Here is a 9,723-nt window from a genome sequence, read left to right as displayed (position 1 = left end):
TTTTTAGGATCTTTTTTTCTTATTTTAATATATTTAAAAAATTTAGAAAAAAATAATATAATTAAGATTATTAATTAGTTTTTACATTCAGTTAAAAAATTATATCGATTTCGTATTTTATGTTGCACTGTAATTATAACTAGAGGATTAAAAAAAAAAGAAATATCAATGGAGTCTAGAAAAATATTAAATTTTTAGTAGAGGCAAAAGATATACAATAAATATATATCACAATATTATAAAATTGTATTTCAGAAAATTATGAAGCTGTATTTTAGAACTTTGACATTTTCTTTTCTTGTTAATTAATTAAAAATATAATTGAAACCATTGAGAAACTCAAGCAATTTTCAGCCGAAAGATTATATTGGTTTTACATTTTCATCACGATATAGTACAGAAGATCGCTTTCGCGACCAAGGTGCATTTGCTGTTACATTCAGTTGTATCTGTATGCATCGAGTGCTATACCCACAGTACGGTAGTTCTGAACTTAACGCAAAAGAACTAAAACTTTTTGAATTTCTCTTAATAAGCGCGAAGTTTCATGAAGGGGGTGCGGCTGAAAGCTCCGGTCGCGGGATTGTATAGCTCTCGGGCTTTTTGGGTTAACGAGAGTTCTCGCTCTTTCTCTTCGTTTCCTCTCCTTTCTTCCCATCCTCTCTCTTCTCCTCTCTCTCTCTCTCTCTCTCTCTCTCTCTCTCCTCCTCCTCCTCTCTCTCCCCCTCTCTCTTTCTCTCTCTCTCTTTTTCTCAGTCTATCTGTCTGGCCGTCTCTTTGCTTGTTGTTTCATGAATTCTTGCAACTCTTTCGCTTTTTCAATATTTGTCATCCGCGAACACCTGTACCTTGCGACACTACGCTCTTTCTTTTTTGCTCGTTTCACATTCTCTCAATATTTGCCGCTAGATTTGTTCTCTATTCTTGAAAACGTTTTGTTTATTCTCGGTATAGGATGTGGTGAAATCTTGCTCATCGCCCATCACCGAGTTTCCTTTTATTTTCGAAAGGGTTCGCGAACAGAAAATAAATATCCGCGACTACGAAGCGTTTTACGCTTCAAACGAGAGAACATTCGTGAGAAAGTCGATAAATCCGTCGCTGCGGGCGAACAAAACGCACAAACATGTCCCAAAGAAAAATATAAAAGCTAGCGAAAATGAAATTTTCTTTTGACGTATACATCAGAAAACAATTGCACTTTATTTGTATCTTAAATATGTATCTAATATAATGTAGACGTATCTACAAAAGGATGATTTCTACGTAAATATTATACTGAACGTGGCATTAAATTTTATTGACTGTGCTAGAAACCAAGCGTTTAACAATTTTTAGAGATCCATAGAAAATAAAACATAATCAACAGATAGAATTATTTCTACGTGACGGATTTCCTGAAGTTCTTTACGGATTTCGTGAAATATTAATGACTAGATAATAATTTACGGTCGCGTAGGTTGACTTTGACATCCTCGATCAAAGGGCTTTCAGCAATGGTGCACAGAGAACACAATTTAAAAGCCACTGCATACCTAAAGCTATTTGCTCTTTCCTCTTGCTTTCTCTCTCTCTCTCTCTCTCTCTCTCTCTCTTTCTCTCTCTCTCTTGTCAGAGTAAGAATTTCAATTAGAATCTTTAGAATCTATTTGTCGCATGTGTGTCGCATCATCAAGCTCCGATTTGTTAAAAATCACCAACTTCAATATTGCTATTCCATAATAGTACTTCAAAATATTCTGATAAACTTACAATCACTATAACAATTTTAATTAAAAATAATGAAAGAAATTTTTAGAAAAATTTTTTATCTACGTGTAGAAAATCAATTTACTATACAAACATTCAGAACTTGATTTAAAATAATTATTTAAGCGCAATTTGAAGTCTAAACTAGTACAACGATGATTGAAAAAGACGTACCTTTTTTATTAAAACGTTTATTAAAATTTGTTTTAGAGTTTAATTTCTTAATTTATAAATCCGTTGTTTACACAACAAGATGTGAAGGTACAAGAAAGATTGAAAAACATAAAGAAAGAGGAGGAACATTTAATAAGCTTTCGCATTCTGAAAGTGATAAACATCAGGTTTTCTCAGTCTCAGATTTCCATTGTGAGTCTAGTAAACCGGAGGGAAGTAGCTTACGTCGTCAGTTATTTCACAGTGTTAGAGCAGGGTTGGTTTTCTCTCGCCCGAGTTCTTTCCTCGGCGGAGTCCTGCCATTTCCAACGGCGAAAATGCAAAATTCACTAGGAGAGCAGCGGCGTCCTGATTAGAGTACTCGACGAAGGAAAAGGAAAATCGAAAAAAGACAGCGGAGGTGGGTGAACGTTGGCGTCGATTCCGTCAAACGAGCGACAGCCTCATTCAGTCAACCCAACGACGGAAATATTTTACTTTCCGGTACCATCTTATGCGTAGTTCAAAGGAACCGAAGACGATTGCAAGGAGTAGAAAAATAAAGTAAAAAGAAGCACAACCAGTGAGTCTCTTTGATTCGCATTGGGTGAACTGTGGAGATAACTAATACTCTTCGCACCGTGATTTTCCGCAAAATGGCAACAAATTACTATCGCAAACGGCATATTATTTCAGATAATAAAATGAAAAGAAGCAATTCTTATTTATAAAAAGTATCAACTGCAAGAAAATTACGCCAATTACTCTTTTACGTAAATTATGACTTATTTATTAAGTAAACTTTTAAAATTATCGGAATATTATAATTGCATTATATAATATAAAATAAATGTTTATTTAAATAAAAAATATTATTTTTTATGGATTATTTCTAGATCATAGAAAAAAATACCAATTACTACTTTATTTGATATAATTAATAGAAATAATTATTATCATAAATTTCATTTATTACGTTTATTTACGGCGACTGAAAAATAACGTTCTTCCTACATGTATTATTATTGTAATTAATATCACCATATGCCTCGAATTGATGATCGAATTGATAAGATGTCCACGGAATTCGAAAAATCTCGGCTGAGGTGATATTTTTCAATAAATTATTTACAATGTTTCAAAGATGCTTAGCATCAATAATATTAAATTACTTGTCAATTTAATTTGTGATATTACATATTCCAACTTTAGTCTAAGACTGTAGGTATGTTTATTATTTCTGAACTGGTGCACACGGTGCAATAAATTGAAATGAAACGAACGTATATTTATTTCACTTTAACTTATTGCACCGAGTGCACCAGTTCAGAGAGAGTAGGAATAAAAGATAGACCTTGTGTTCAAGATCGACAAATAATCAGTGCACAGTTCGAACTGGAAATTATAAAACACACATATATTATTAGACACTAAGATCCGCCTTGATTGAAAATAGCGCTCTCCGCCTTCTTTACTTATTTTTGTTGAACAATTATTGTCACTTCAATTAATTTTGCGATAAAAATGGCAAAACATGGTCTAAATAACATAATATTTAACTTTTTATCGTATTTTATAAATATACTAAATCCCTCATCAGTAAAAATTATGTATTAATTATCGATAAGGCGACATTACTTCAGTATACAATGCACACATAAGAAATACTTTTAATAGTTTTCTATGAAAAATAATGCTACATTAAAGTTGCTCTATCATTTTCACATTTGAAATGTCTCTGAACAAGACGCTCCAATTATTACAGTCAAATGCGAAGACGAATCTATCCAATCTCACTTTGAACTTTCGGACAGTTCGCATTGTCCGTGTCGAAATCGAATTGTCAGGTACTTCGATTCGCATTCCTGCGCGGACGTAGACTGCTCCTTCTGGCGTGCTATTTTCTTCTATTCTAGCGAAATGAAAGAATCCTTGGTAAGCCACACACATCAGAAGCAAACATTTTATAAATTTATATAAAATTATCGCTTATATAACATCGCTCTCTTAATAACAAAACTTTAATTAAAGAAAGAGAGAGAAAAATTACATATTCTTTATTTGTAATTTTAATAAATAAGTAAATAAAATCATTTAAATGTTGTTATATAGTATATACATATAAATAAATATATAACATTTATACAATGATTACTTATCAGCATGAATCTTAATTATCAATAAGATATCACTGCTTTTTAGTGATTACTTATGTTGGATATTATAAGTACATAATCATTGATGCAGCTTCTCTATATAATCATGATTGTATTCTAATTGAAAAATTCTCTATAAATAAAATTATTCTGTATACTGAAAGAGAATATATATCTATATATTGTTTACTTCTGAACTTGAAATGATAAAATAGCATTGGTCATTCCGTTCTCAAGCTAATCGACGTTATGATGATATAGTGGGCGATATGTTGGTGTTAATGAACCGCGAGGGGCGCAATTGCCATTACCACAGCAATGATTTAACGATCTTCCTCGTGGCCGATAATGGACCGGCTTCTGTGCTCCTATAGTCGTCGAACCAGCAGCCGGTGGATGGATCAGTTGAATCAGCCGCTATGTTGCTGTTGGAATTCAATTTGTACTGTTTCCTAATCGAGCTTTTGCTCATTAAGCTTTACTGTGCCTCTTTGTCTCGTCAATGCTAGCACCGCCAACGAGACTTAAAAAAAAGCCGTACAGAGCCTTAAATGGAACATTTAACACTCGTTTTAATTTGATTGCATCTTTTCTTAATTAGATATTATTAAATCACGAATATAAAAAAAGTTTATTTTAATTTGATGAAAAAGTTAAGTATTTTGGATTTATCAATTTGAATGATAAAATTCTAATTTTTAATAAAAAATATTATTTGATAGACGTAAAGTTTATTTCCTATTTAAAAAAAATTTAAAATAATTTATTTTTGCAAATATTTGCAAATATTTTATGTACAACATTAAACATGTTTTTAACTTACAATGAAATTTTGAACAATTAAATTGAATTAGTACTTGAACACTTTATGTTTCATGTATGAATATAATATACTATGTATACTAATTATTAAGAACAATTATGCAAAAATTAAAAATTAAAAATTGTGAAAAGAGAAGAAAATTATCTCTTATGACGTTTTGCACGAAGTGTAAAGACAAGTATAAGCACAATAAGCATAGAAGCAAGATAATAGATTATTCTTTTTGGTTTTTATATGTTCACATCTTATATCATCTTTTTACGTAATTCAAGCAAAGGACGCAATATCAAGCTTCTTACTTTATTCTAAAACGACTGTCATCTTACTCAATGCACAAGCTATTCCTGATCTAAACAATCGTCGGTAAGTGCCCACTTGATTCTGCTCGTGCGGCATTCAATGACTGAACGCGCACTCTCCTCCAGGAACAATGTATAGCTATACCGCTTCTCTCCCTCTCTCGCTTTCTCTATTCGCCCTTTAGGCACTATAGACGAGTCAAGAATTCGCCCAGCCAGTGTGATGCACTCCGAATGAACGTTTATTTCTGGGGTTACCAGTCATTCAGCGAAACCACGTACATCCACGCGATTGAAAGCCGATTGCACTCTTTTTCCCATCTTTCGTATCTCGCCGATTAGCTATTTACTTCCGTTTCCTCCTTCGCAGGGTTTCTTCGTGCTCGTTTAGCAATCGTTCGCAACGCCGACCGCATCTCCTTTCGTTTCCGCTGCCTTTTCTCATCTACTACAGTGGAAAGCATGTCGGGTGGTGAATGGATTGCATTCTCGAGCATTCATCTCTGACACGGTGATGAGCGTTCCACTCGTCGGGGCTGATACGTGATAACGATCAAGCCCGCAAGTTCCGACTAATCAACTCAATCACGCGGTGTACACTGACTGCACTTAACTTCTTTTAAAATCTAAAATTTCTGCAATTCATTGTGCAACAATTAATGTATTAGAAATAAAAAAAAGATTAATTCTTTAACTAAAAATTAAAAAATTAATTTTTCTTATTGCACAGAAAAATATATACTTAATGACAAGTTATTAGAGTTTAATATTTCTATGTTTCATAATGCATTAAATCGATTGTCTTCCATTATCACAGTACTTTTTGCAACCGTTAGATGATCTAAATTATTGCAAGCGATCCAAATTAAAATGGGTTATCATCTCTGAATCAAGATCTAAGAAATTCGATATCTTATCAGAATCACTTACGCAGATTCTCTGTGAAATTATCTTGACAGGATCACTCTTCAACGAAACTCATTCGCAGTATATTGCGAACATTATTTCTGGAGTAGCAGGCGCACGGAACGATGCGCTTTATTGAAGGTATGGACCGAAGACGGAGGAAGGGGCGATCGTCAAGAAATGTAGACGCAATATCGTACACGGCGAAGCGCGGACGTGGAATATCGTACCGTCGAATAAAGCGGTTGTATTACGTCGGAAGTGAATAACTCCGTTGCATCTAGCACGTCAGACGTAATCTCGTTTCATGTTCGAGAAGAGAACGAACGTAATCGAGAGGGAGGAAGAGGGAGGCAAGCACGTTTCGGGATTATCCGTTGTTCGCGGCGGACTGAGCTGCTTGTTGCCGCGAGTTTCACCGTACGTAATCGACGTCTCACCTTCACAGTTCGCCACCATTACGCTATTCTGGAGCCAATTTTAATGTCGACGGTGACATTTGAAATACGTCGGTAAACTGAGCTGAGATGGCATACTTTGAACGCGACGCGCACACGAGAATGCATTATTTACGAATGCATTAAGGAGAATTATATTATAGAAGAATTAAGAGCGCCGATTTCTCGCTCACCTCTCTCTCCTAATGCATTTCGAAAACTTTGCTGTCGAGAAGATGATGTGCGGAGAAAAGAACCATTGCAGAAAATGCAAAGTGCATTTATCGCAAATAGGGTTCGAAGAATGGATAAAAGGATATTTCTTGAGTATCATTGTCTTCGACAGAAATTCATGCTTATGTTGCAGACAAGTATTTAATTCATGTTTTGATTTATATAATATGATTTTTCTATCAACCTGTAAAAAAATAACTTATTGCAAAAAATATTACAATACAAAAATATTACAATCAAGAATTCGAATCTTCTAAATTCCATAGTCATCCCAATTCAACCACCGCGGCGTGTGATAATATTATTTGCAATAATTAATGTACACAGAGTGGCTACTAAATATTCTAAAAAATTTTAAGGCAGATTTTTCAAAACATTCAAGATGATAATATAATTTATATAATCATATGTCCGAAACGGCTTAACTTCAAAAATACAGAGTATTGAAGGAAAGTTGAAGGAAAAATTTTGTTTTCAAAAAAAATTTTGAAAATCATTCGAGTTATTTTGATTAAATTTTAAACATATACAAAATTTCATCAAAATAATTCGAGTAGTTTTTGAAATTTTTGGTAAAAACAAAATTTTTAACTTTGATACTCTTCGTCTTCGAATCTAAGCCGTTTCGATTATATGAAGTTTTCATCTTGAATTTGTTTGAGGAATCAAAATTAAAATTTGTTTGATCATGGAATCATGTAAAATCTTTTAGCGTATTTAGCGTAACTATCCTATACAAGAAAAAATAGAAGGACAACAATGAATTTGAGAGAGATTTAAATTATTATATTATTTCAATTTGTAATTTGCATTACAAATCCGACAATAATCGATGCGCAGTTTAAAGAATTGAAAAAATGTATGTAAAATGTAATATATAAAAATATTATTAGGTACTAAGATTTAGCTGCGATCGTTTATAGGCTTTTCTCGTAATTGTTTGATTTAATGATTAATTAATTTATTGATTGAAACTGCTGTCAAAAATATCCTCGATATTAATTTTTTCAATGAGGATTATTATATAGTGGAAGTAGTAGTTTTATTTATTGTTACTGTGCACGATAAGTTGCACACGCAGTGAAATTCGAGCCAACGAAATTTCAGCGGAACAACACTGCGCAACGAACAAAAAGTCCGATGTGGCGATCGCCCTAGATTTTGTTGCGTACATTGTAAGCGAAATTTAATAGAAATTCGTTTGAAGCACCACCGAGTGCAATTAACTAATACTGACAATGCAAAAGAAAATTCGCGTTAGTATCTAGATAATTTTATTTCTGATACGTGTATTCCCTTTTCATCGTTACATTACAAATAATATTAGAATTCGCAATCTCACAATATAATATAACACATTCAAATATTAGCAACGGTGTCGAGACTGCTATGTTACTCTACACATATTCAATATGACAATAATATACGCATAAAATTAAAATTTATTTTAAAATAAAAAATTGTGTAACAATTACGCTTATCATGTTTTCTTTTCTTTATGGTTACATATTTTATTTCAAAAATAACTCTTTATAAATAATGTAGCTAACATTATATTTCGTAAAAATTTTGTGTTTTCCACTGGCGGTATACGTATACGTACAATATTGTGTAGAAACGTTGAAATACAAAATAATGGCCGGAAAAAACCAGAAATTTTATTTTTCTCTTGTTATAGTTAAACTTTTAAAATAATTGTTGCTTTTTAGATTTGTAGTTATAAATAAAAAATAATCGACAGTCACTGATTTTATTAACATGTTATTTCTGGAAAGCCAACAAAACTTAAACTTTTGGTGCGCAAAAGATACGATAGGAATGATATGACAGATATTAAAGAAAATTGTAATTTCTTCTATTCGAATTTAATCGTGCTAGTTAATTTTTCGACTCATAAATCACAACTACCAATTTTTTTTTTTTCAGTTTATGCTGAAAAATGCTATATATACTATATGTTCTTTGTATTTCACATCATACATAATAAAGAGAATATGGACAAACTTTTAAATATTGAACAATAGAATGCTAAATTCCTATATTATAAATGGTGTAATTACGTAAAAATTTTTACTCTTATTATGTCTACATATTACAAAATTTAAATTAATTAAATTTTTTTTATTAATTAAATACATAGTAAATAATCACTTAATCTCTAACACACAACGTTTTGTTTAAAAACAACGTTTTAATTAAAAACTTATCTTTTAAAGATTAATTTAAAGTGTAGTCTTTTGCGTGGAAAAAGCTATGTTTTATATAATTATTGTATTTTAATGGTAACGTCTAATGAAAATATTACAAAATAATTGAAATAAGATCAATAAAAAATAATTGAAATCAATAAAAAATTAAAATTTAGTATATGTTCTATATAAGTAGTACAAGTATTAATATAGCGTGGCAATAAGAAATAGGTAAAGAGATGTTATTAGAAGATGGATATATCCGAAGGAAATAGTACTAGGAAATTGAAATCTACTATGATAAAATAACTGAGAACATGATGTAGATCTAATACTAATTTTATTAATTTTACAAAATTCGCAGTATTTGGAAGAGAAATAATCAAATTTTTTTTCCTCTGATACTTATAATTAACAAATTATAATCGTATAATGAAACGACGCTGTCCGGAGGCGTCAATTGATTATACATTTATCGTCTAAAAAGCATTAAAAAATCATCAATAAGCGGTTAGAATATAATATAAAATTGAAATTGCAGTGGTTTCTCATATTCGGAATTAACGCCAATTGTATATTCTATATTCTATATATGTAAATTTTGCCATCAACTATTATAATATGTTATGGTAATCGACTGTATCAAAATTTGATTGATAGTCATAATAGCATGATTTAATACGTGAACTATTCGTCAATTGTACAATATCATAATAGTATTATATATCGCAACATTTTATATATATATATATATATATATATATATATATATATATA

General features: G+C 31.5%; 1 protein-coding gene across 2 annotated transcripts in view; it reads left to right on the top strand.

Annotated features, from left to right (window-relative positions):
- The window catches only part of LOC108747741 (glutamate receptor ionotropic, kainate 2), a 229,756-nt gene that overhangs the window by 139,756 nt on the left and 80,277 nt on the right, over nt 1-9,723 (top strand). The window lies entirely within an intron of this gene.

Source organism: Trachymyrmex septentrionalis, unplaced genomic scaffold (genome assembly GCF_001594115.1).
Source record: "Trachymyrmex septentrionalis isolate Tsep2-gDNA-1 unplaced genomic scaffold, Tsep1.0 scaffold20, whole genome shotgun sequence".
In the NCBI taxonomy this organism is placed as follows: domain Eukaryota; kingdom Metazoa; phylum Arthropoda; class Insecta; order Hymenoptera; family Formicidae; genus Trachymyrmex; species Trachymyrmex septentrionalis.
This window is presented reverse-complemented; position numbering and strand designations above follow the sequence as displayed.